Raw genomic sequence first — 26,193 nt, 5'->3', positions numbered from 1 at the left:
AAAGATTTAAAATCTTTATAACATGGCACAACCATGCACAACCTTGCCCATATTCTAATCTCAGTTCCTTCTTTCACTCCCCCTCCAAGTGTTCACTCTGCCATGCTGGTCTTACTGTCCCTAAAAATGCCAAAATTAGTATTCTGAAAAACTTACATTGATTTTTCTGTATGGCTTTACTAGCCACTATTTAATTTATTGCCACTCTAATCTTCATTTTTTTTCCTTTGTTTTTATATTAGCACTTAATTTGCTATTTTTTTCTGGTTAATTTAATTTTATTAGTAATTTTAGATGCTTTTTCATATTTACTTCATAGGTAAAAATATGTATTTTAAAAGCAGGATTTATTAATATTATATAATACGGAAATCATGATAAAGATCCTAAAATGAGGAAAGAAGGGTATAATATTATGCTAAGGATATAATTCATTGAAGACATCAAAATATCTAAATATCAAGTTATATGTTATAAGATTGAATCAGGAATAAAGACTCTCCCAATAAATAAAAGTCAAGGGCCATTTGGGGAGTGAATCAGCAGGAGAAATATCTCGCCCTCTCTCTGTAATTCTGCCTTTCAAATAAATAAATAAATATTAAAGAAAAAAAAAGTTGAGTGTCCCTCCTTGTGATGTTGTGGGAAAAGCCTGAGACATCTGGCCCCAATTCATATCCCAGCTGCTCCACTTCCAATCCAGCTCCCTGCTAATGGCCTGGGAAAAGCAGCAGAAGATGTCCCAAGTTTTTTGGTCCCTGATGCCCACATAGGAGATCATCATGAAGCTCCTGCCTCCTGACTTCCATCTGGCCTAGCACTGGCCATTGTGGTCATCTGAAGAGTGAACCAGTGTGTGGAAGATCTCTCTCTCTCTCTCTCTTTCTCTCTCTTTCTCTGTGTAACTCCAACTTGCAAAATAAATAAATCTTAAAAAAAGAAAGGAAGAAGCAAAATTGAGGATCTGATTTTTTCACTATTGAATTCTTTCAAACTTTTAAGGAAGAACTAATACCAATTCTTCTGAAACTTGAATACAATATCTTTTATGTGAAAAGTCACTTCTCCTTTATTGTTTTCAAGATCCTTTGTCTTTGGCATTTGACAGTTGGATTTGTATATGCTTATGAACTCTTTGAGTAGTGTAGTTGATTGTTGAGCTTCTAGGTGCATAGATTAATGTTTTCATCATATTTGAGAAGCTTAGGGCCATTTTCTTTTTTTCATTTAAAGTTTATTTATAAGAAGGGTAACACAATTTTTTTTCTAGTGGCAGGTGTTTAGTTTAGTGGGCTAAGACACCAGTTGGGAGAACTGTATCCATATTGCACTGCTGGGTTCAAGTCACAACTCCATTTCCAATCTAAATTCCTGTTAATGACACCCTGGGAGACAGTGGGTTATCAATAAAGTACCCAAGTCCATGCAAGCTATATGAGAGCCCAAAATGAAGTTCTGGGCTCTTGGATTCAGCCTAGCCCAACACTTCCTTTGCAGGCATTTTCTGAATGAACCAGTTGATGAAATCTCTCTCCCAAATAAAAAATACAAATTTTACAAAAAAAATTCTGTGCTCTCTTCTCTCCTTCTGAATCCCTCATTATCTAATATACTGATATCCACAGATCTCTGAGCTTCTATTCATTTACCTTCATTTATTTTTCCTCCCTTTCACATCCTTGTAATTTTAATTCATCTATTTTCAAATGTATGGATATTTTATTCTACTGGCTCAAATCTGCTGTGGAGTCCCTCTGGTACATTATTCATTTAGTTATTGTACTTTCCAACTACTGCATATCTGTCTTTTAAAATCATTTGTATCTCTTTATTGATACTATACTTAATGAGATATCCTTCTTATACTTTATTTTAGTTTTTTAGATATTGTTTCCTAGTTCTTTGACCAAATTTAGAACAGCTAAATTAATCACTGACTGATTGGTCAAACAAATGTCCTTTCTCAGACAGTTTCTATTTATTTCTTTTTTGTTCCTGTATGTGTGCTTTTATGTTTATTTCTATGCCACACTTTTGTAAAAAAATGTATGTATTTTTAAAATATAATGTGGCCATAATAGAGGTGAGCATATCTCATTTTCCTGGAGTTTTTAATTGCTATTTTTTTGTTTTGTTATTATTGCCATTTACTTGCCCAGCTATGTTCCCAAATTAATTTTATAAAGCCAGTATTTACTGTGTACATAGCCACTGAATTTTCTGTTTGATTAAGTTGGTAATCAGCTAGCGATTGGACAGATTTATTTATTTATTTATTTATTTATTTGAAAGTCAAAGTTACACAGAAAGAGGAGAGGCAGAGAGAGAAAGAGGTCTTCCATCCAATGGTTCACTCCCCAGTTGGCTGCAATGGCCAGAGCTGCGCCGATTTTAAGCCAGGAACCAGGAGCTTCTTCTGAGTCTCTCACGCAGGTGAAGGGCCCAAGGACTTGGGCCATCTTCTATTGCTTTCCCAGGCCATAGCAGAGAGCTGCATGGGAAGAGGAGCAGCCGGGACTAGAATTGGCACCCATATGGGATGCCAGCACTTCAGACCAAGGAGTTAACCCGCTACACCACAGCGCAGGCCCCCAGATATTTTCTTGAATAACTTGTCCCAGTAGAACTCACTGACTCTGCCAAAAGGCTGAATATGTGTTCAGTGTCCTGGCAATCAACTTAGAAGTCTAATAATTTTCATTTTTTATTTTCCAAGTGCTTTATAGCCAGAGGTGAGTTTAGGGCCTTAAACATCTTTCCTGGGAATGTATATAATCCCATACATGAATGTGCCTTCTAGATTTCTATAGAATTTCTTCTATATTTCTAGGAATATGCTGGTGCTTTTCTAAAGTCCCTGTGGACCACTCACCCACCAATTTTTTCCTCTAAGTTTATTGATCATCTTGTTTGCCCCATCTATTACTGTTGCCTATGGTATTCTGTACATGCTGCTACAATGAACTACAAAAATGTAGTAAAATCAGCCAGAATGGTAAATAGTAATTAATAGTAAACTTGTGATAATTTCATTGGAGATACAGCTTAACTAATTGTGTTAATGTAAAAGATAAGCCAGAAGCTTTCCCTTTTGAGATATCTACCTGAAACTAACTTTATAAATATATTGACCTAGAATTAGAGTAAATATTTTTACAAAGTCAAAAAGGACTAATAATACACTCTTAGTCACAAGACACTGTGTCATTCAATTATTTATACATTTCTAAATATACATTCAACCTCAAAGCATACATGCATAGATTTTGAGTCATTTATACTTTCACAATTCTTTGCGTATGTTCAAAATGTCAATAAAATATATGTGCCAAAAGCATAATTAATAATCTTATAAATATATAATTTAAAGAACAGTAAATAATGCAGTCATCTTCCATTTGCCAGTATCTCTCTCTCTCTTTTTTTTTTTTTTTGACAGGCAGAGTTAGACAGTGAGAGAGAGAGAGAGACAGAAAGGTCTTCCTTCCGTTGGTTCATCTCCCAAATGGCTGCTATGGCCGGTGCACTGAACCAATCCGAAGTCAGGAGCCAGGTGCTTCTTCCTGGTCTCCCGTGCGGGGGCCCAAGCACTTGGGCCATCCTCCACTGTCTTCCCGGGCCACAGCAGAGAGCTGGACTAGAAGAGGAGCAACCGGGCCAGAACTAGCACCCCAACCGGGACTAGAACCCGGAGTGCCGGCGCCACAGGCAGAGGATTAGCTTAGTGAGCCATGGCACTGGGGCCAGTATCTCTTGAAAACATGTAATTCTTAGGTTGATACCATAGTAACTGCCAATGTTACTAAAGGTAACAAAAAAAAAAAAAAAAAAAAAAAAAAAAAAGCAATCCCGAAGTTCAGCATTTAAAAATAAGTGCGCTGTGGTGCACTAGGTTAATCCTCCACCTGAAGCGCTGGCATCCCATATGGACGCCGGTTCTAGTCCCGGTTGCTCCTCTTCCAGTCCAGCTCTCTTTTGTGGCCCTGGAGGGCAGTGGAGGATGGCCCAAGTGCTTGGGCCCCTGCACCCACATGGGAGACCGGGAAAAGGCACCTGGCTCCTGGCTTCAGATCGGTGCAGCTCTGGCTGTTGCGGCCATTTGGAGAGTGAACCAATGGAAGAACTCTCTCTCTGTAACTCTGCCTGTCAAATAAATAAATAAAATCTTTTAAAAAATAAACAATAAAAATAAAATAAAAATAAGTCTAAAAGGAAAAAAAGTTGAAAAAAGATTGTTCAAAAAGTAAAAAGTAGAAAGACAACTGTTCTATAGGAGTATAGACAACGGTTAAAAACAATAATTAATGCAAAAATTAAAGGGAAAAAACAAAGAAAGGAAGAGGGAATGGAGGGAAGTGTTGTTATCTTGTTATAATTGTATCTATGAAATATATGAAATCTGTTTTCTTTATATTAGTAGAAATTAAAAAGTAAGATGATCTGAATGACTCTAAATTTATTATAGAAAACAACAAAAGAAAAAAATTAATTATTTTTAAAACATTTTTTAAAAAAATTATTAATTGAGTGGTAGAGTTACAGATAATGAGAGGGAGAGACAGAGAAAAAGGTCTTCCATCCACTGGCTCGCTCCCCAAATGACCGTAATGACTGGAGCTGTGTATACCTGAAGCCAGGAGCTGGAAGCTTCCTCTGGGTCTTCCATGCAGGTACAGGGGCCCAAGCACTTGGACCATTTTCCAATGCTTCCCCAGCTCATAGCAGAGAGGTGGATTGGAAGAGGAGCAGCCAGAACTAGAACTGATGTCCATATGGATGCCAACGCCACAGATGGAGGACTAATCTACTACACTACAGCGCCAGCCCCAGTGTATAATTCTTATGTCGATTTTTTTAATGTGGTATTTCCCCTGGGAAAACTGTATGAATCAAGAATTATTTTAAGTGCTCACTTCGGCAGCACATATACTAAAATTGGAACGATACAGAGAAGATTAGCATGGCCCCTGTGTAAGGATGACACGCAAATTCGTGAAGCAGTCCATATTTTTATTCACAATAGCTAAGACCTGGAACCAACCCAAATGCCCATCAGCAGTAGACTGGATAAAGAAATTATGGGACATGTACTCCATAGAATACTATACAGCAGTAAGAAACAATGAAACCCGGTCATTTGCAACAAGATGGAGGAATCTGGAAAACATCATGCTGAGTGAATTAAGCCAGTCCCAAAGAGAAAAATATCATTTGTTTTCCCTGATCGGCGACAACTGAACACCAAAGGGGAAACCTGTTGAAGTGAAATGTACACTACGAGAAACAATGACCTGATCGGCTCTTGTCCTGACTCTTGATGTACAGTGTAATACTTTATCCTTTTTAGTATTTTTGTTGTTGTTGTTGTTGTTCTAATACTAGTGGTTGAACTCTGTAATTAACACACAAGTATTCTTAGGTGTTTAAATTTTAACTGAAAAGTGATCCCTGTTAAATATAAGAGTGGGAAAAAGAGAGGGAGGAGATGCACAAATTGGGACAGGCCCAATTGGACTTGCCCCAAATGATGGAGTTAGAAAAGTGCCAGGGGATTCCAATACAATCCCATCAAGGTGGCATGTACCAATGCCGTCTCACCAGTCCAGGTGATCAATTTCAGTTCACAATTGATGGCTCTGGTAGGTCTAAGAGTCAAAGGGATCACACAAACAAGACTAGTGTCTGCTAGTACTAACTGATAGAATCAAAAAGGGAGAGAACAATCCAACATGGGAAGCGGGATACACAGCAGACTCATAGAATGGCAGATGTCCTAAGTAGCACTCTGGCCTCAGAATCAGCCCTTATGGCATTCGGATCTAGCTGAAGAGCCCATGAGAGTATTGTAGGCATGGAAAGCCAAGACACCATGGAAAAGAAAAAAAAGAAGAAGACCTAAATGAAAGATCTCTGTGAGTGAGATCCCAGTGGAAAGAATGGGGCCATCAAAGAAGGAGGTACCTTTCTCTGAAGGGAGGAGAGAACTTCCACTTTGACTGTGACCCTATCGGAATAAGATCAAAGTTGGCGAACTCTAAAGGCTTCCATAGTCTTGGCAACTCATGACTAGAGCCTAGGGAGATTACTGACGCCATGAACAGGAGTGTCAAATTGTTAAGTCAGCAACAGGAGTCACTGTGTACTTACATCTCATGTGGGATCTGTCCTTAATGTGTTGTCTAATGTGAAGTGATGCTATAACTAGTACTGAAACAGTATTTTACACTTTGTGTTTCTGTGTGGGTACAAACTGATGAAATCTTTACTTAGTATATACAGAATCGATCTCCTGTATATAAAGATAATTGGAAATGAAAAAAAAAAAAACCTGGTGTTAAATTGGAAATGGCATAGAAAATTAATTAATTTTTAAAAAAAATATTATGTAGGATCTCTGTCTTTAATGTGCTGTACACTGTTATTTAATGCTATAACTAGTACTCCAACAGTATTTTTTCACTTTGTGTTGCTATGTGGGGGCAAACTGTTAAAATCTTTGCTTAATATATACTGAACTGATCTTCTGTATATAAAGAGAATTGAAAATGAATCTTGATGTGAATGGAAGGGGAGAGGGAGCGGGAAAGGGGAGGGTTGTGGGTGGGAGGGAAGTTATGGGGGGGGGGAAGCCATTGTAATCCATAAGCTGTACTTTGGAAATTTATATTCATTAAATAAAACTTTTAAAAAAGTATTATTTTAAAATGTTATTTTCATCTAAATGTAATGTTTGATTCATTAGTTACAGTATTTACATCAAAACTGCATATTTTTGATGTTCTATTTTTTAATGATTTGCATTTTTCTTACAGTAGTAACACAAATCATTCTATAGGAAAATGGTGTGTTATAGAATCAATTAATACCCAATGCAAATTATTTGTCTTTTATATACATTAAGCAGTTTAATTACTTTGAGGGTCACACATAAATTATTTCAGCAACAATTATGATTTTAATTTTATGAAACGATAAGGAATCTTATTTTCAATTTCTAGATCCATTTTAAAACGCTATTATTTTTGCAGCTGGAATCAGAGTAAACGTACATCCACCTATCTACAGGTTAAGAGTCCACATTGACTCTGTGGTTGTCATTGCTCCTGTATCACTCTGCACAGATGAATTAGAAGAGATGGGTTCTATAGACACCTACATTTAATGGTCCTTAGCTGAGTTATTTGCAAAGGTGACAAATTTAATTGAAAATATATTTGATGGGCAGGCATTGGTTCATATCCATTATGGAAGTGCCTAGTTTCCTTTCAGCTCCCTTCTAACGTGTACCTTGGTAAGAAGCAGGTGATAGCTCAAGTTCTTGGGTGCCTGTCAACCACAGATGAGACTTGGGTTGAGTTCTGGGCTTCTGGCTTCAGTCTGGCCCAGTCCTGGCTTTTGCAGGCATTTGCAGAGTGAACCATTTGATGGAAGATCTCTCTTCATCGGTCTCTGTCTCACTGCCCTTCAAATAAAATAAATAAATAATTTAATAAATAATATTTGAATTCTTCAATGTTCCAATGTTTATTTCAAATATTATATCATGATGTATTCTTAAAAGAAAAAATATTGTGTATACCAGTGATTTTCTGTCATAAATCGAAAAATTTCATTTAGGAAGAAGAAATTGCTAAACCCCTTTGGATCATAAAAGGACTTACAAAGCTTAGGAAGATTGATGATTCATTGATGTGTCACAAAAAGCTATCACTCAGGCATGGGAGAGGTATCTGTCAAATTTCCAGATGATTTTCAAAGCAAATTATTTAACTTGCAGCATTGAAAGGGAAAATAGTATTGGTTTTACTAAGTAGGATATACACATTAAATTCTAGAACTCCTTGAAATGCTGTAAAATGACAGTCAGTTCTTCAAGATGCAGACTATGAAAGCAGCCTGCCTGCTAAGGCTGTGCATACTTGTAGAAGTGATTCAGAAGATAATTTAGACTGATTAACAATAAGGAAGAGATTTAAGTTTTCTGATATTGAAGATTAAAACAGCCTGCGGTTAAATGGCAACACGCTGCTGTAGCTCTCTTTTAAAAATGTGCATATTTAATATGATGCTTTCTTTTTCCAATTAAGCTTCCAGGAAATGAGTGATATGTCTTACAATTTATAATATCTATGAATTGAATAATATGTATTTCTATTTCACAAGACAAAATTTTATACAATTACATTTTATTTTAAATACACTTTCTAAATTAATTGAAATCATATTATGTACCTTAAAATGCAGACGTTTTCCATGTTTAGCTTTGATCTACTTAACTGTACCACACTTACTATAGACAAGTCACGAGTGAACTTTTCTTGAGTTTCATCTTTGTCTTATTATTAATGCAATATACTCCCTTTTCCTACTTTTTCTTTGCACCTCTTAAGTTACAAGGCCACAGGACTCTGTTACTCTGCACCTCTTACTGTAGTAAAAGGCAATATTGCATCTCTTCCAAGACTTTTCAACCTAAGCACTATAAAGAATTTGTGGCTTGTGGAATTCTTTATTTGGGGGGAAGTGGCGGGTAGGAGGTGGGTGTAGGTGCTGTCCTGTGCATTTTTGGATGTATAGAAACATCTCTGACTTCTACCCACTAGATGTCAGTAGCAATCACCCCTTTCTGTGGCTGTGAAAACCAACATTATCTCCAAACTTTGCCCAATGTTCCCTGGAGAGTAAAATTGCTCCAGTTAGAGAACTATTAATCTACTTGTTAAGTGACTTGATGAAGTTCATATATGAAGCTGTAATTCAAAACCAGATTCCTCAAATCTTTACAGTTTGTGTGATCTTGGGCCTGAGTTTATAACTTCTAAAACATAAATAATTTTATAGAATCATTATTAGAATTGAATGGGATAATATATGTTGTAGAGTAACAATGTATGTATTTTTCTAAAATACTTTGAAATGAACATTTAGGGACAAAGGAGAAAAGATCATATTAAAATTTGTCTATCTACCTATTATCCTTTCAGTCCAACAATTTTGAAAATAATTTATTTTCTCTTGTAAAGTCATAATCAATGTATAGCTTTTTTTCTCCCATCTCCTGCTTATTTAACATATCTCCTTTGATCCAATGTTTTATACAGGGAAAGACTATTTGGTCACCTTTCTTTATTATGACTTCTCATGTAATTGAGAATTCTTGAGTTGCATACTACATTATAATTATTCCCAATTATGCATGTATGCATACTTTGATTGGGTATCCACTCTACTAGTTTCAACTTTCAACTTGATGTGTTTCTCTTCATGCACTGATTAATGAAAATTTTTCCTACTTTAATAGGGAACTAGTTAGGCAACGGGAGTAGTATCCTTCTGTCTGTATATTATTTTCTATTGGTCAATACAACTTTAGACAATTGCAAGCTCTTGCATGTTAGCTAACCTTATTGGCCTGATCTGTTTGAGTCAAGTGTCAAGAAAAAGGCAGGTGTTGTGGTGTAGTGAGTTAAGCTGCTACTGGGCATGAATGCCTCCATTTAGGAGAGCTTGGGGCAGAGTCCCACCACCTCTGCCCATCTACCTTCCTGCGAGGTAGCAAATGATGTCTCAGGTAGTTGGATCCTCATCACCCATGTAGGAGACCCAGATGGAATTTATGCCTCCTAGATTGGAACAGGCTCAATCCTGACTATTGCAGGTGGGGAGTGAACCAGCAGATAGAAGATCTTTGTTTCTCTCTGTCACTTTACCTTTCAAATAAGTAAATAAATAAACATAAAAAAAATTATGAAAAAGTGAGAGCCGGAAGAACTATTAGGAGACTATTTCAGTAACCTGTAAGAGTAAAGATAGTACAATTAAGAAAAGATGGATATAAGAAATACATAGAAAAGAATCTGATTGAGTGTTGGTAGTGAATAAGATAGTGGTATCTGAAGTAATTAAAGGTTTGAAGGATTTATATTATTTGTTCCGTTGGAAAATCATAGAAATAATGAATTCAGTTTTGAATGAGCTACATTTGATAATTAAGTAGAAATTCCAGACTCAAATATTTAATAGGTAGTTAGTAATACATAATAACTTGGGCTTATTAGAGTTTTTTAGAAAAAGCTACACATTTGACAGAACTGCAGGTACATACACAGAAGCAGTTTGTGTGTGTTGTGACTTGTGAGTATACATGTATATATCCATAAACACAACTGTGAGTATGTAGGTATGCATATTAAAGCTTTCAGATGGATTGTAAAAATAAAATCCTCAAGCACTGGAATTATTTATTTAATGATTTATTTATTTATTTGAAAGGCAGAGTTACAGAGAGGCAAAGGCAGCGAGAGAGAGAGAGGTCTTCCATCTTCTGGTTCACTCCACAAAAGGCCACAACGGCCAGAGCTGGACTGATCCAAAGCCAGGAGCCAGGAGCTTACTCCAGGTCTCTCATGCAGGTGCAGGGGCCCAAGGACTCAGGCCATCCTCAACTGCTTTTCCTGGCCATAGCAGAGAGAGAGATTGGAAGTGCAGCATCAAGGATTTGAACCATGCCCATATGGGATGCCGGCACTGCAAGTGGTGGCTTTACCTGCTATGCCACAGTGCTGGCCCCAAGCACTGAATTATTAATATCATACAACTCTTTTCAGATAGCCTTATGAATTTTAAATCCTGGAAAGATGAATAAATAAAGAGTAAAAAAATATCAGCCATCATATAATTGCAATGGCAAGATGACAAGGTACTCTTAGCACATATAACTATAGTAATAGTCATGGTTCACAGATCATGACTTTGTGACAGCTGTATAATTTTAGTGAAATTATGAAGCAGAACAAAACATTTGTGATGTTGGAGAAACTACTTCAAAATCAATCTCTGTACCGAAAGACTTTACATGGTACAGTTGCTACTGACAAACATCTTCCCATTGTTTTCTTTTTTCACATTAATTACTTTCACTTATACTAGCATAACTAATCAGATTTGAAAGTATGAGAGAACTAGTTGCTGCTTCTTTCATACACCTCAAAATTTCCTTCCAGGGGGCTGGGGCGGCGGCTTGGCCTGCGGTGCTGGTATCCCTTACGAGCTCTGGATCAAGGCCCACCTCTCCACTTCCAAACCAGTTCCCTGCTAATGTACCTGGGAAAGCGCAGAGGATGGTCCAGGTGTTTGGATCCCTGCACCCACCTGGGAGACCTGAAGAAACTCCTGGCTCCAGGCTTCAGCCTGGCCCAGCCTTGGTTGTTGTGGCCATTTAGGGAGTGAACCAACAGATGGAAGACTTTCTCTCTCTCCTCTCTCTCTGTAACTTTGAGTTTCAAATAATTTAAAAAATAATTCTTAAAAAAATGTATTTCCAACAGTTTAACTAAAATTTCAGACATTTCTATAAATGTTAAATTAAATTTAAAGATCTCAGAAAATTTTATTTCCACTGATACCTTTCACTAATTTTTAAGTGCTTATAAAAAATTATTTAAAATGTGGCACGCATTAGACATAGTAGTTAAAGTTATCCTGAATCCCATATTAGTGTGCCTTGTTTAAGTCCTGGCTCTTCCAATTCTGATCCACTTTCCTGTTGGTGCACATACTAGGAGACAGAGGATGACAGCTCAAGTACTTGGGTCCTGTCACCCACTTGGGTGACCTGAATTGAAATGTGGGCTCCCAGCTTTAGAATGGCCCAGCCCTAGCTATTGTAAGTATTTGGAAAGTAAACCAGCAGATGGAAAAATCTCTCTTCCTTTCAGATAAAAAATGAAATAAATATAAAAATATTTTAAAAGCTAACACAAAGATTTTAAATAAACACATAGGATAAACTATCACACGGAAGTATAAAATAATAGAATAAAGAATTGGTTTTCAATAGACACAAATAAGACAGTTTTTTTAAACATTATTTTCAATTAAAGAAGGTTTACTAATTCCAAGATTCTTATCCTTTCCCATTATAAACAGACAAACACAAATTAAGCACATAATATTCACTGGGTGAATTACTTAACAAAATAGTTTCTATATTTTGTAGTCCAGTATACCTATTATGAAGATTCCTTCCCTTGCTCATGAAGCTAAAAAAAAAAAAAAAATCAGAGTTCAGGTGATGGGATTAGAGATATTTTTCCATGTTCTTGCGTATATTATTTTTCATTATATGACTTCATTTTTATAATGAAATATAACTATTTAAAAAGTTTACCAAGAGGCCAACATTGTGGCGCAGTAGGTTAAACCCCGACTTGCATCATCAGTATCCCATATTGTAGTGCTTGTTCAAGTTCTTGGTGCTCTGCCCTGTTAATGCAGTGGAAGACAGCCCATGTGCTTGGGTCCCTGTTACCCATGTTCCAGACCTGGATGGGGATCCTGACTCCCAACTGCAGCCTGGTCCAGATCTGGCTGCTACAGTCATTTGAGGGAGGAATCAGCAAATGAAAGATCTCTCTCTCTCTCTCCCTGTCACTCTGCCTATCAAACTCTCTCTCTCTGTCACTTCACCTTTCAAATAATGCTTTAAAAAAAAAAACTTACCAAAAAAGAAAATACTAGTACATCATTATCCTTCTATCAAAAAGAGTGACTTCAAAATCACCACAGTCCCTTCAATTAAAATAAGAATGGGAAAGGGAGTGGGAGGAGGAAAAACTGTGGGAGTATGGGTGGGATGGAGGTAGAGGGGGAAGAATCACCATGTTCCCAAATTTGTGTATATTAAATTCATAAAGTTTTTATTCCTTAAATAAAGTTAAAAAAAAAAAAACCTTGCATAATAAATAAACAAATAAGTGTACTGGAGTCAGTGCTGTGGCACAGCAGATAAAGCTGCCTGCTTGTGATGCCAGAATCATTTATGGGTGTCATTTCAAGTCCTGGCTGCTCCACTTCTGATCCAGCTCCCTGCTAATGTGCCTGGGAAAGCAGCAGTCCGCGGCCCAAGTGTTTGGTCTTCTACATCCACATCCATGACTTGGGCTTGGTTCAGACCTGGCCATTGCAGCCATCTGCAGAGTGAATCAGTGGATGGAAGAGCTGTCTCTGTTTCTCCCTGCCTATAACTCTGATTTTCAAATAAATAAATAAATCAGAAAAAAAAAAACCTGAGATTGGGGCCAGCACTGTGGCATAGTAGATTAAGCATTTGCCCGAGGTGCTGGCATCCCTAATGGGCACCAGTTTGAGTTCCTCTTGCTCCACTTCTGATCCAGCTTCCTGCTGATGGTCTGCGAAAGCAGTAGAAAATGGTCCAGGTGTTTGAGCACCTGCATCCATCTGGGAGAGCCAGAAGAAGCTCCTGGCTCCTGGCTTCAGATTGGCCCAGCCATTGCAGCCATTTGGGGATTGGGGCCAGCACTGTGGCATAGTAGATTAAGCATTTGCCCGAGGTGCTGGCATCCCTAATGGGCACCAGTTTGAGTTCCTCTTGCTCCACTTCTGATCCAGCTTCCTGCTGATGGTCTGCGAAAGCAGTAGAAAATGGTCCAGGTGTTTGAGCACCTGCATCCATCTGGGAGAGCCAGAAGAAGCTCCTGGCTCCTGGCTTCAGATTGGCCCAGCCATTGCAGCCATTTGGGGAGTGAATCACCAGATGGAGGACCTCGCTCTCTGTCTCTCCCTCCCTCTGTCTGTAAGTCTGCCTCTCAAGTAAATAAATAAATCCAAAAAAAAAAAAAAAAAACCTGGGGTCAAAATTTTCATCAAATTATTTCTTACTGGTAAATCACTTTTTTTATGTTAATGATAGCATCATTCTTCCACACATTCAATAATTTTCATTTGTTGCTTTGTTTAACATTGTTCATGAAACCAAGCTATTTTAAAAAATACAGAAACTAAATAAAATTTGAGTCTTGGCTTATGGAATAATATACAACTACCCGGATATGTCATGCTAAATAACGAGTGCTGTGGATACGAGGAGAACAGCATGATAAGGAAATGCATTTGAGTCTAACAGGAAATCAACCTGAAAAGTTAGAAGGTATCTCTGCACTCTGCCTGGGTTGTCTTAGAAGAGAAGACCACTGAATTTGATCCTGAAGTTAGTTTGTTAGCAAAAAGAGACTTAGGAAAAGAAACAGCTTCCCTGGCGGGAGGAATTGCTTTTATGAAAGGCATGAAGCCACAAAAGCAAGAAACATTCTCAATCCGACTCCTACTCTTTCCTTTTCTCCCACAATTAATTTGTCAGAGTTCTTTGCTTCAACTTCAGAACACTCCTCTTACTTTTTCCCATTTCCTTTGCCAGCACTTTGTTCAGATGTGCATTAACTCTTACCTGGACTTTCTCTTGTATGTCTAACAGATCTTCCTGCCTTTCTTCTCTTAACAATTCTCACCCATCCAACTCACTGAAGTCAAATAACTATAATTATATTAGAAACTAATCAAATTTAGTCTTGAAGTTAAAATTAAGGCTTGTCATCATTCCAAATCAGGAATCATTGCATGATTGAGTCATTCTCTACATATCAAAGAGTTAAGAAAAATAAACCTTAGTGCCTTACACAAGTAATATAATTTGTTGGAAACGAGAGACAAGTAGTTAGATACAGAAAAACTTTAATTATCTCTGTTAACTTCATCTTCTAAAAGCCCTATCTCCACATATAGTCACACTATGATAAGGTTTCAACATAAGAATTTTAGGGGAATCAATTCAATCCATAGCGTCAAGAATAGCTGATATTTTCAGTCAAGTTTGAAGGCCATCAAGAGGAAAACCGGGAAAGAGTTAATGTTGCAATGCAAGCCAAAAGCCATCTCTTGGAATAACTACTTTTGTGTATTTGTTCTATTCAGGTTTTCAGCAGATTGCAAGAGATCCGATTACCCTGTGAAGGGAATGTGCTTTACTCCAAATGCATTGATCTAAATGTTAACTTGATCCAAAACACCTTGCAGAAACATCCAGAGTTGTGTTTAAGCAAATATCTGGGCACTGTGACGCAAGTGGTTTAACACATAAAATTAACCACCACACTCTTGTTACTCTCAAACTGCTTTTCCCTTTTCTATTACAAACTACAAAGCATTCTTTCCCCAAATGTTTACACACCTGGAATATATTATTTTCCTTTCTCTATCTGGAAAAATCCCACTCATTAGATAAGACACAAATCAAATGTCATTGCTTTCATAAAGTTTTCTCTGATTAGTACATATGTGATTACTATATTTATTTTGAAAGCCTATATTTTGCACCAGAAATGAACTTAACTTATTTGTGTGCTTCTATCAGTTTATTACCACGTTTTCATGAAGCATATCATTAAAGTGTTTCAAAAGCATAAACCGTAAAATGTCTTCCATAGTTTATGTCTATCCATACTTCCGATTTCTATTTTGTCATGCTGACCAACACAAAAACCTTGCAGTTCAATTGGAGTTCAGTTCTTCTACCCTGGGATAGAATAACTAGAGTGATTATGAGAAATGAGTTGGTAAGGAATGAAATATATACTTGCCAAAAGATCTTTGTGTGTTTAAAAATGACACAATTGTGAAGGCTTATATTAGAATAATGCAAACAAATAAATCACAGTTTGTAACAGTAAAGATGAGTTTTAGTAATGTAAAAATATATTTTAACACAAATATTTTGACTTTCTAGAAACACATGAAGAAATAATCTATAATATCACATCTTTTATAATAAAAAGTCAGTCGATCCAAACATGACAATGTGAGACTCCTGAGATTCTCTTAACAAGGGACACAAACTGAGTGATGGCTTTAAGCAGCAGTAGTTTATTGTCTCACAGTTTAAGAATCCAGAAGTCCAAAATCAAAACATCACCAGGACCTTGCTCCTTCAAAGCTCTAGAGGAAAAACTGTTCCTTGCCTTTCTCTTAGCTTCTGTTGCTGCTGGCAATCCTTAACGTTCCTTTGCTTGCAGTCAGCTGTGAAACTCCAGTCTCTGTCTCACCGAATGGCACTCTTCCCCTTTCTCTTCCTTCCATCTTCTTTTAATGATATTTTTCACATTAGATTAAGGTCTGACCCTACTCCATTATGACCGCACTTTAATTAATCACAATTGTAAAGAGCCCATTTCCAAATAAAATCACATTCTGAGGTACTAAGGGCTAGGACTTCAACATATTTATCGGAGGACACAATTCAACCCCTAATAATGATTAGCCAAAGCTACTATATTTTACATTGATTAATGCAAAAACATTAATAGACCACACCCTTAAAGGACAATCTCAATAAATGTAAGGTACATCCTTGATTATAAAAATAAAAAGACCAGGGCCAGTGTTGTGGCATAGCAGGTAGAGCTGCTGCCTGCAAGCCAGCATCCCATATTGGTGCAGTTTCAGGTCCTGGCTGTTCTACTTGTGATTCAGCTCCCTGCCACTGGTCTGGGAAAGGCAGTGGAGGGTGGCCCATGTACATGGGCCCCTGCTACACATGTGGAAGATCCAGATGAGGCTCCTGGCTTCCAGCTTAGGCTTGGTTCTGCCCTGGCTATTGTGTCCATCTGGGGAGTGAACTAGTAGATGGAAGATCTCTCTCTCTGTCTCTCCCTCTCTGTCTGTACTCTGACTTTAAAATAAATAAATCTTTTTAAAAGACCATAAAACAACTCTTAAATATCAGAAATGAAAGGAAACAAAATATCAAATAAATTTGTAAATAAATTATTCTGTTGGATTGTTGAAACAATTGGGAAAAAAAGTAGGTTGGGTAGATCTTGGACATAAGACAAACATATGCAAATTGAGTGTTTTAGTTATATCCGAGAAAACATCTTGGAAATTTTTCAGAAGTAACTTTCCCTAATAATGAACAGGAAAAATTATATTTCTATTATATTTGCAATGAGATTTGAATAAATGGAATTATGTATCCTTCTTCTTAATAGAGAAGTATAATTTATATCCTGAACTCACCTCTACATAATTCACACTTCAAGTTAAATACAACGAGAACTTAACAAAATGATTCTAAAGCTGATCTGGAACAGTAAAATATTTCAGAAAAAAATTAAGATGGAAAACTAAAAATATCATTTGCCCTAACTGTATTAAAATAAATAGTATAGCATACTATAAAAATATTACCAGATTAAATGTAGATACACAGACAAGATATCACCATTTTCAAAGATTAACCAATCCTCCTGTGTCTTTTATCCTTTTAATTGGTAAGGATATCTGGTTACTATTGCAACAACAACAACAAAAAAAAAACAAATTCATGGAGGCTGAAATAAAATACAAGCTTATCTTATTTTTTAGGCAAAACATTGGATAGCCCAGGGCTACTATGGCATCCTCACATTGAACAGAATTCTGATGGGTTTATTTTAAATTGATACTGTGCCATCCTCAATAGACAGTTCTCTTATAATGCCTCTGGATGACTAATCTAGCTCCTCCCTTCAAGTTCACACTTCAGCCAAGGAGAGAGGTGAAAAGTGTTGAGAAGAAACTTCTTATACCATTTCTGTTCACATTTCGTTGCCTAGAAAATAGTCATAGGGGTGAATCCAACAGAAAGAGTACAGAAAATTCAGTCTCCAGCTAGACAGAAACATGTGCAACTAAAAAAAAATTAATTGAAAAAATAGGAGAACATATATTCATGGCACCACCTATGGTGCCAGCATCCCATGGCAGAGTGCTAGGTCGAGTTCCAGATGTTCTGTTCTGATCCAGCTTCCTGCTAATGTTCCTGGGAAGGTGGAAGAAGGTGACCCAAGTATGTGGGAAAATGATAAAGCTCCTGGCTCCCAGATTTGGCTTGGTCCAGCCCTTGCCATTGTGGCCATTTGGAGAGTGAACCAACAGATAGAAATACTGAAATACTCTGTGTCTCTCTCTGTGTCTTCCCTCCTCTCTCCCTCATTGATTAGCTTCAAGAAATAAGTAAATGAATAAATCTTAATGAGTATGATTATAGAAATTTAAAAGTAAAAATAATAAGTTATCTAATATTTTGTTGTTTTCAATTTGGGAGACAGAAAAGGAAAGAGAGAAAGAGACAGAGAGAGAGAGAGAGAGAGAGAGAGAGGTGTTCCAGCCGCTACTTTACTCCTCAAATGCCCATAACAGCTGGTGATGGACCAAGCCAAAGCCAGGAGCCAGGAACTTCATCTTGATCTTCAATCTGGGAGCCAGGAACCTAAGTACTTGAGTCATCACCTGCTGCTCCCCAGATGCATTAGCAGGAAGCTGGATCAAAAGGGGAGTGGAAGTCAGTCTTAGGCTTTCTGATATGGGTGTAGGCATTCCAAGTGGAGGCTGAACCTACGGTTCCTCAACACCCAATCGTTGGTCTAATGTTAATGCTTATATTACAACCTCTACTATATGCCACTTCAAAGAAACAAAGACAGACTTTCCAGAGAAATATAAATTTCCTAGCTGAAAGAGCTACTGAGGACCCAGTAAATTCCAGAATTTTACAGTTAGATAAAAGATTCTGAAAGTCCCAAGGAAAGAAAGATAATATAAAATTGATATATAAAAACATGCTAATAGGAAAGATATAAGATTTTTTATATGCTAGAAAGCAGTGATATAACGTCTTCAAAATTTTGAAAGAAAATTATTTGCAGCTAAAAATTCTCTTTCCTCCCTAGCTATCGACCTAGTTAGAGATTTCAATCAGACATCTAATAAGTATTAATTTTTAAATATAAAATTATGACTTTATGAATATATAAGTCAAATATTTTACAATTGTACACATTCATTGATTTTAAATCAATGTAAAGGAGAAACTTAGATGTAATAATTTTTGCATATAGCAAATTTTTATTTTAATAGTGTGCAAAATTTTTCCAATAGTGAGGTAATATTTGGCACCAAATTTTCTCCTAGGCAGAAATAGATTATATTTCTTCTTACTGGAAAAAGCTCATTTGTATTGCTATGGAAAAAAAACACTTGAATGACTACTAGTTTTCTACACTATAATTTCTGCCCCTGTAAAATTACAAGAGTTTAATCAAAGCAAAGACTTTCAAGAGAACACACCATAAAGCTCAAGGAATCCCTGAAGGGTTTGCCAGAGATGCTCAGTACTCCACAGAAAGCACACTCAGTAATCTTTTGCCCATTTCCACATCTGTGACATTTTTCCCTGAGGTGACAGTTGTCAAAAGTTGTAATGTCTAAGCATTTAGAAGGGCATTTAAGGTTGATCTTCAACAAAATTAAGAGTAACCAAAAAAAGAATAATAGCAAAGCTTTTGTGAACAGGAATGTGATCTATCCAGATCCATTGCTCTGTTGTTGCTAAAAAGCATAGCAGATCTAAGGTGACTGGTAAGCATCCATCATAGTAGAGATGAAGAACAAAATACAAAATTTAAAAGTACAATTTATACATTATCAACAGCTACTGCAGCATTTAAGAAACTATTGACTTTGATACATCTATGTGATAACGTATATACAGAAAACCAAATGAATGAAAAAAATGCAATTGTTAATGTCAGGGAAAGCACTGTTTTATATGAAGATTAAAATTAAATACAAGCCGGCGCCGCGGCTCAATAGGCTAATCCTCCGCCTGTGGCGCTGGCACACTGGGTTCTACTCCTGGTCGGGGTGCCGGATTCTGTCCCGGATGCCCCTCTTCCAGGCCAGCCCTCTGCTATGGCCCGGGAGTGCAGTGGAGGATGGCCCAAGTGCTTGGGCCCTGCACCCACATGGGAGACCAGGAGAAGCGCCTGGCTCCTGCCTTCAGATCAGCGTGATGCGCCGGCCGCGGCAGCCATTGGAGGGTGATCCAACAGCAAAGGAAGACCTTTCTCTCTGTCTCTCTCTCACTGTCCACTCTGCCTGTCAAAAAAAAAAAAAAAAAATTAAATACAATGTGGGGCCAGCGCCATGGTGCAGTAGGTTAATCCTCCACCTGCGGCGCCACTATCCCATATGCTCGCGGTTCTGGTCCCGGCTGCTCCTTTTCCAATTCAGCTCTCTACTATGGCCTGGGAAAGCAGTAGAAGATGATCCAAATCCTTGGGTTCCTGCACCCACGTGGGAGGCCTGGAAGAAGCTCCTGATTCCTGGCTTCGGATCAGCACAGCTCTGATAGTTGCAGCAATTTGGGGAGTGAACCAACAGGTGGAAGACCTTTCTCTTTGTCTCTCCCTGTCTGTAACTCTACCTCCCAAATAAACAAAATGTTTAAAAATAAAATAAATAAATAATAAATACAGTGTGGTTCCTAGATTGATACAAACCATATTTATATTTTATCAAAATAAAAAGTTCTATTTGATTTCATGCATCTCTATGATATAATTACATTGGGTTTGTAAAGATAATTAAAATAAGAACTAAGTCATCAGCTAGCACTAAAGGAAATTAATTGATAATGTCTAAATCAGATAGATTAGGAAATGAAAGTTTAAGAATATTATTTTTAACATTTAAAAATAGTTGGGAAAATGAATGAAGCATTTGAAAGTAGTTGTCTTGGAAAAGAGGGTCTAGGTTAAGTGAGAATTAGAGTGCATACTTTTCACTTTGAGTCTTTGATTTATCAGTGATATATGTTTATAATAGTGACAAAAATAGTTCTAAATTCGAGAAAAAATATAACTGCATAGTGTTTATAGGATTATTATAGGTGGTCAAGTTGGTAAATTGGTTTTAGTTGAGATGATGTAAATATGAAAAAGCTTTTCAGCAGAGAAAAATATTATGTGAATGGCTCTCTTCCATTTGAAAAAGTGCTTTTATTTATTGTTAGTAACTGAGTTACTAACAATATGAGTTACTAACAATTACTCAGAAGTAACTGAGTTGTGAACAGAATTTCATAGTCAAAAGTCTCCGACATTTCCAGACTAGTGACAAAAATTTAAATCTATATACAACAAAATACATAAAAATGATATAACTTTAAGTCTTTGTATCCTTGCTTCATGTTATAACATGGGTTTGCTGGTCTTGATTTTGATGTTCTAGTACTTTAACTTTCAATGTTCAGGAAAGAACAAAAAGAAGAATGAAGAATAAATTACATGTGGATAGACATAAAGAACATTCACATTCTTGTATGGAAAGTACGTATTTAATACATGCAAGCATATATTTTCTTATAAGCAGATGTTGACATTACAAAATAACAAGTAATTGAGCACAGATGGTGTGGTTGGCTTATAAAGTGCTTAAAGGAGAGTTAGCACTCAACAGAGACAGCAGATTTCCTTTTCAGTTAGAGTTCTTTTGGCTTTAAATAGTCCAGATTTCTTTCTCACTTAATGACTCTTTGCAAAGGAGTGCTGTGAGCCAGTTTGAAAATAGTAATGTATCAAATACAAATGACAGATATAAAAATGATTTTATTTCAAATCAACCTTAAAGGAACCATGCTACATAGATCAAGTGTAAAGTATAGTATCAGTGCTATACATGAATTATATTTACATCTTTGTACACAATTGAAAAATGTTAATTTATTAATATGATTATTACATTCTTTTCAGTTAGTTATTGAGTAAATTAGGCTTACTTGCTGCAGTAGTATTTTCATATTTATGATAATTGCAATAAATTAGACCTGTGACAGAATAAAACAGTCTATTTTCTCCTATTCATGGTTGTGTTGATGGTGTGTTTACGTCTGTAACACAAATAAAAATGATGGTAATTGAGGAAGGAAATGGAGGAAAAAATAAATCTTACATGTAGTTAGGAGACAGTTAATAGTTTCGATTTACTATTTTGTAGAGCAAAATAATGTTAACCCCAAGAACACCTATACCATGCTGATAGTATTGACTAGAAATATTAAGTTTCATATTTGAAAGTTTTTCTTCCTTTTCATAAAAGAAAAGGAAGGGAATAGTCTATCTCGAATTTCTGAGCCATGCCCAGTATTTTTACATTCCATTGAGAAGGGACTTGAATTATCCCTCAAAGGCATTCTTCCACACAAAGGTTTTTCCCTTGACTTCAAAGTAGGAACTACAGGAGTGCATATTAACATTGAAATGGATGAAAAACAGATTGAAAATTTTGAATAAGCATAGCAAATTGAAAGGCAGCTAGTAGAAATAATCAGAGGATCAGTTAAACGGACAGACCACTTGAATCTCTATTGTGTTAAAGTCAAATGCAAAGGATGAAGATAATTTTTGCAAATACTGAAAATCCTATGCAATTGAAATCATAAGACACAGAAGGAAAGAAAGCTCTAACTCCTTAGATGCAATAAAATATTACTATGGCCTAATGAAGCAGGCAAAATACATTTGATTACTAAATTTTGTTTCACTTCCTAGATCCCAAGATACACAGATTTGGGGAGCAATCACATCATAGGTAAGTTGATACTTCCTGTTGGCTGCGAAGACCTTTCCATAGACTTTCTGTTAAGTCAATTCCCAGAATTTGCAAAAAAAAAAAAAAAAAAGCAGAAGACAATGTTTCAGAATTTCAGAGCCCCATGATCAATAATCTCATTTAAAAAGATCAACATTTTAGACTGTGAGGATGGAGCATATCAATAGTCTGCCACAGGGCCGGCACTGTGGCATAATGGGTAAAGCCACAGCCTACAGTGCCAGCATCCCATATGGGTGCCAGTTCAAGTCCTGGCTGCTCCACTTCAGATCCAGCTCTCTGCTATGGCCTGGGAGAGCAGTACAAGATGGCCCAAGTCCGTGGGCCCCTGTACCCATGTGGGAGACCCAGGAGAAACTCCTGGCTCCTGGCTTCAGATTGGCGCATCTTCAGCCATTGAGGTCAATTGGGGAGTGAACCAGCAGATGGAAGATCTCTCTCTCTCTCTCTCTGCCTCTCCTTCTCTCTGTGTAACTCTGACTTTCAAATAAATAAATAAATCTTTAAAAAAAATAGTCTGACATATTACCATCTTAGAAAATGCTTGTTGTTTCTTGTTTACTTCTGCCTTACCAATGAGATCCTTAGAACCATGTAGTTCTTAATCATTTTCCCAGCGATGTGAGGTTCTTTTTTGCTTATTTGTTTAAAATAAAGACCATAAAAAGAGTTAGTTAACTCTGGTAGTGATCTCCTTAATATAAGTTGCTTGCTAGAGTGTATTCCTCATATAAATCTTTTGAGAGATAAGAGGATAAGAGGATAAGAGGAAAGCATGAAGCATTTATTTTGGAGAGCTTTACGAAAATCCTTTCCACACATTTCAAAATTTTATGTTCACTCTGGGAGAAAGGTTTATTGATTAATTTTATTTATCAGACATTTGTTGAACAGGTTAAATTAGTAAACTAGGGGTGGACATTTCACCACTTAAGACATGCACCAGTTAAAATTGTATATCCCTTATCAAGTAACAGAGTTCAGTAGTTGGCTCCTTAATAATGAGGATCCTGGGAGACAGCAGTGACGACTCAAGTCATTGTGTTCCTACCACGCCTGTGGGAGACCTGGATTGAGTTCCGGACTCCATCCCTGGCACTGCCCCAGCCCATATGGGATGGTATCTCTCTCTGTCTCTGTCTCAACTAATAAAGTAATTTTTAATGTGGACCAATTATTGCAGAAGGATTAATTAAAAAGTTTCCTTCAACAATGTTTGAGGCTACTATAAGACTAGAGACTAGAAAGAACAAAATTTTTTAAATAGTCCAACGACATAGTTGAAATTATTGGATATGTCCTGAAATCAAACAGAAGAATCTGAAGCTGAAGCTAAAGATAATGAAAATAAATGAAATTCACCCAAAGGAGTTCTAGAATTGCTCTATATTAGTGGAACTTCCATTACTTTAAGTAAAATACCTGACATATACAGGAAACTTTATTTTGGCTTTTAGTTTTGGGGCTCATAAACCAGTATCTGGCATTCTCATTAGTCCTGCATCTGACAAGAGCAGAACACGCCCACATGCTGAGTCAGGAAGCAGACAGGAAACATGCTTTCCATCCTCCTTCTGTGTGGTCTTCCCTTCTAAAGCCATCATGATTCAGTCCAGGGCTCCACCCTAGCCAACTAACCCAATCCAATCATTTTTCAAAAGCCCCACCTTCAGTTATGACAATTGGGTCAAGTCTCCACCCTTAATCCATCAACTGTTTATCATTTTACCTTTAACATATTACTCTGAGATTTAAGTATCTGCTAAGGTTTAGGAATCAGATCTTGACAGAACTGTAAGAAGCTCCAAGCAAAGTATCAGCAGTTAGCAATGTCAGAGAAATTAAGTCTTGCTCTAAGTATTTCTTCATCTGGTTACTCATTTGTATGCCTTATAATAAAGCAGTGAATGTAAGTAAAGTGTCCTTTTGGGCTCTACAAACTATTTTAGTAAATTTTCAAATATTAGGGTTGTGCCCTGGGACTCCCTAATTTATAACCAGCCTATCACAGGTACAGAGGTCTGGGGCTGGTGACTAGCATCTCCTGTGGGGCAGTCTTGGACAACGAGCCCTTGTGGGATCTCACGACTTCCATTTACTTACACTATATCCTGCATACATAGTGTAATTGTATGTATAACTCTCTGTTCACTTGGTAAGTTGTATCTACCCATTTCAGGTTTACAGGTTGATGTTATCACTAGGTCTCTTCAAACATGTTAAGGCATATAAAATATGTTAAAACTTTTAGATTTTTTTACTAAACCATACAAAACTTCTTCAAATATTTATAATATTTATTCAGAGTTTTATGTAGTATAATACTATCAATATTCTTGAACTATTTCACCTATATAATTTATTTCTTTGCATTTAAAGAGCTTTTTTTTTTGCTTTGTGAATATCATAAGATGATAGTTTTACAAAAGCTCTATGAAAGTTACAGTGTGCAATTATAGTAATTAATGGTCATAAGTGCAGTACAGTGAGTATTTGAGCAGGAGAGTTTTAATACCTACTTAGAGCTGATTAATTTTGAATTATAATGCATCTCTATCAAATAGAGTAGCTAGATCACTACTGTCATGACTAAAATATGAGTAAAAGGTTAAGGGGAACAAAGTGGTAAAACATGTGCTCTTACTTACATTTTCGTGTCCAAACCCGAACTTGTCTTTGTAAAATGTGCACTCTTTGGGTGTAGACACCTGCATCCAGATGTAGTTTCTCTTTTTCTAATGAGCATGTAGTATGCTACAGGGAGATTCACCCCAATACAAAGGTATTAAGATAATCCCATCTAGATTTAGAAATTGCTATTCTACAACATTATCTTGTTTCCAAAAAGATCTCTTAAAAAGTATAAATAAATATGTTGAAAAAAACTAGATTTTTCAAATAAACTAAATAGAAGTAATTCTATGTATAAATGCTAGGAATGAGTTTACTTAGACTGCTTGATTATATCTCAATGATAAAAGTTGATTAATCAGAGAAGGCTATATGTTTCTTGTTTTTTTTTTGTTTGTTTGTTTTGTTTTCATTTATTTATTTTTATTTGAAAAGCAGAGTTAGAGTGAGAGAGAGAGATGCAGAGATAGAAAGAGAATGCCCTGGTTCATTCCCCAAGTGACTGCAATGGTGAAGATGGGCCGATCCTAAGCCAGGAGCCAGGAGCTTCTTCCGGGTCTCCCACATGGGTGCACGGGCCCAAGCACTTGGATCATCTTCCACTGGTTTCCCAGGAACATCAGTAAGGAGCTGGATCAGAAGTGGAACTCCCAGGACTTGACTTGGCACCCATATGGGATGCCAGCACTGCAGGAATTGGCTTAACCCACTATGCCGTATCACTGGCCCCTTAGATTCATTTTTTAATCTGCAGTTTTCCTAGGTAAGTTGCAGAAGTCTCATGGACACCTTTGCAACTTAACCAATAACCATTTATATTATAACTTGAATTCGCTGCTCACTTACATGGTCCTAATCTTCGAATTCATTATCGCTCTTTCCTCTTATGCACAATTTGATGTTGATTGAGCTTTCCATTCCCCACTATTTTCATTGCTGTTTTTTTCCCATTACAAATAGCTTTCTATTGTTCTGTTCAGCCATATTTGCACTCTCTTCATTTCCTAGAGCTAGACAATTACTTCGGCTTCAGACTTCATATGCTTGAGAGGTTTTATTTACTTCCCATAGGAAATCCTGTACATAAAGAGCTGTCCAGTCCTCAGATGGTCACAAAAAGATCTCACTGCCATCACAGGACACGACACGTAGTCTCTTAATTGTGCTTCCTGGTTTCCTCCCTGAAAAACATCAATAACAAAACAAATAATATCTGTCATGGGGTTGGTGTTTGGCACCGAGATTAACATGTCCTTTGGAAAGGCTGTATCCCATATA

The 26,193-nt window shown here is 36.8% G+C and overlaps 1 non-coding gene across 1 annotated transcript; it reads left to right on the top strand.

Moving 5' to 3' along the window:
* The first annotated feature begins 4,905 nt into the window (after positions 1-4,905).
* Positions 4,906-5,012, top strand: LOC133769211 (U6 spliceosomal RNA). The gene has a single exon (XR_009867114.1). It is a non-coding gene; the product is annotated as a U6 spliceosomal RNA (small nuclear RNA).
* Positions 5,013-26,193: the final 21,181 nt, after the last annotated feature.

The sequence above is a fragment of the Lepus europaeus genome, chromosome 10, assembly GCF_033115175.1.
Source record: "Lepus europaeus isolate LE1 chromosome 10, mLepTim1.pri, whole genome shotgun sequence".
Lineage (NCBI taxonomy): Eukaryota > Metazoa > Chordata > Mammalia > Lagomorpha > Leporidae > Lepus > Lepus europaeus.
The sequence above is the reverse complement of the archived record's forward strand: the minus strand, read 5'-3'. Positions and strand labels throughout refer to the sequence as shown.